This window comes from Nannospalax galili, unplaced genomic scaffold (genome assembly GCF_000622305.1).
Source record: "Nannospalax galili isolate Female #2095 unplaced genomic scaffold, S.galili_v1.0 scaffold578, whole genome shotgun sequence".
Taxonomy (NCBI): domain Eukaryota; kingdom Metazoa; phylum Chordata; class Mammalia; order Rodentia; family Spalacidae; genus Nannospalax; species Nannospalax galili.
In genome coordinates this window covers 7,052,159-7,055,004 of record NW_008342282.1, presented here as the reverse complement: position 1 = coordinate 7,055,004, position 2,846 = coordinate 7,052,159, and positions in this window count along the sequence as shown.

Here is a 2,846-nt window from a genome sequence, read left to right as displayed (position 1 = left end):
GGATTTGTTTTTTATATCTCTGTGCAGAAAACACAAAACACTGGAGTTGGAACATTAACAGTGAGTGGACAAGACTAAAGCTGATAAGTTTTAAATATCTATCAAGCTATTTGATAAAGGACTCAAAGTTATGTCCTTTTCCAGAATCAGAAACAGTTTCATTTAATCTTTCTGAACAACTTTTGGAATAAGTTATTAGAGGAGACCCTACATTCTTTCACATCTGTTTTGCTTCATGAGTTACAAGGGCTTAAAGAAAATATGTTTTCAGAGAATAGAGAAAACACACAGTAATATACACACATTTACATGCATAAACATGAAACTTAGCATTTGCCTTGCTTCAAAGAATGAGATATGAGGGCACTGACACATTTAGGAAGATATCTAGAATAGCATTTTTAACTAAAGAACATCTTAGGTGCTTCGGTAAAATATGCTTTCCTGAAGGAAATCTGTATGTATGTATTCTTTCCATATGGATATATAATATTTGTTGTAAAGCATAGTTCTAATGCTTTCTCTCTCTTTCTCCTCCCTCCCTTTCTTTTTCTTTCTCCTCTCCCTCTCTGACAAGGTGTACTTCAGAGGCCCAGACTATAACTCTTAATGCTCCTTCCTCAGCATTCCAAGTGCTGAAATTACAGGTATGTTTCAACACATCCCACTGAAGTTATTGATAATCATTCTAAGGACGTCTTTAAAAGTCTAGAAAACTAGAAAAATTAGAAATTCCTCATGAAGCTGAACTCTCCATTCCTAATTCCAATATTAAACAACAACAAGACCCTTTGTGGTTCTAAAGACACACTCCATTGATTAGATTCTTAATGAATTCCAGCACTTTGCAATTGTCACTAGGCAGAAGAAAAACAATTTCATTAGTTGAGTAATTTGGTTAGAACACAAGAGTGTTGTTACCTAGGTCAAAGAACACAGGACAATAACAGATAATTGCTGTTCCAAAGAATTGCCAAATGTGTGCTTGGAGACACTCCAGACTTCAGGAATGACAGGAACGAATGTATGCAGTTCTATAACTTTATAACAATAAAAATGCAACATCAAAAGTCTGTGTAATTTATTCAGCATTTTCTGTGTATGAGTCACTGTGCTAATCCCTTTACTTATAGTATTTTTAGCAAAATTTTTTTAATTTATGTATTTATTTTTACACCCACTTCCCAGATAGCACCCTCCCATACCCTCCCTCCCCTCACTAGAGCCCTTATACTCTGATACCCCTGCTACTGTCTGCTGTGTTATCGGCACCCCCAGCCATTCCCCACTACTTGCCCCTCTGGTGAATCTAGTCAGCCTATCTAGAGGTCTTTCTTGTGTCAACATGGCAGGACATCCTCTGATTCTGCCCCATATTTCCATAACACATTTTCATTGTACCTCTGCTTGGACTCCATAACATCCCATGATGATGTATAGATCAGAATTATCTAGCACAGGTCACCACACATAGCTTTTGGAAAAATCATCAATGCATTTGGTAAGTCATTCAAATATAGTTTACCACCAAGTCAATCAGTTATTCAGTGTAATTATTGACCAAGGATGGCCAAGGGATATTTTGCATTATCTAGAGAAATTTTTGATTATTGCAATTGGGTTAAGAATATGTACTCCCTTAAATACCCAAAAGGAAAGTATAACCCTAGATTAATTGGGTTAATATAATTTTTAAGAGTCTATATGCATAGCTAAAGGCTATATAACAAGCAACAATGCCAGATAGGAGATACCTTCTTTTGAGTTGTTGGCCAGGGGGCCCAAGGGACTCCCAGAGAGTAACCCAGCCTAGAACTGGGAAAATAAACAGCAGACCCCAATCTTATCTAAAGGAATATTGACAACTGATTGCTGCTAGACAAGGAACAGGTGGTGTTCCTAAAACAAGGATTTCTAGATACGCTGACTAGATTCAGCAGATGGACAAACACTGGAGAATGGCTGGGGGTGTTGACAACATAGTGGACAGTAACAGGGATGACAGAGAATATGGGCTCCAGTATGTAGGAGGGGGGAGGCTATGGGAAGGTGCCATTTGGGAAGTGGGTATATAGATGAATAAGATTGTGTGGGATGGTCTGTATGATATACACACAGGAAAAAAAACAAATTTAAAGAAAAAGACATAGTTGAGGAGGAAGCATAAAAATTTACTTCATGTTAAATAGTAGAGGTGATAAACATTACCAGTAAAATCTACTTGATTACTTTATATCCATACTCAGGTACTAAGGATCCAAGTATAACTGACTGTGACTAGTAAGCATCAGATACATAGAGATTAAAGACACATGTGCAAACATCTAAGCATTAGTAGCATTAAAAATGTAGGAAACAAGTATTTTAAAATGAAATGGAGATCTTCTTTAAAGGATAAAAACCTCATTCAATTTTATATCTTACAGGGTTTATACTGAGTTCAGTATTGTATAATGGTATTAATTCAACTGTGAAAATAAAAATTTACAGCCACTTTTGAAAGATATGTATCCTTGGCCTGGAGTGTGTTACTGAATATGTTAAAGCTGTAATGAAATGCTTTTTCTAATCATGTGGTTATTAAATTAAAAACAAAATTTAAAAAATTCTTCAAAGCATAAAAATTTGCTCCTAAATAATTAATAGATGTGAAAAACATTACCATTGAAATCTACCTGATGACTTTATATCCATGCTCAGATACCAAGGATCTCAGAAAGTAACCAACTGTGACTACTAATCATCAGATATATAGTGATTAGAAATGCATTTGCAAACATCTTAGTGTTAATTGCATTAAAAATGAATTTTTCTGTATGAAACTGTGTATTTTAATAATGAAATGG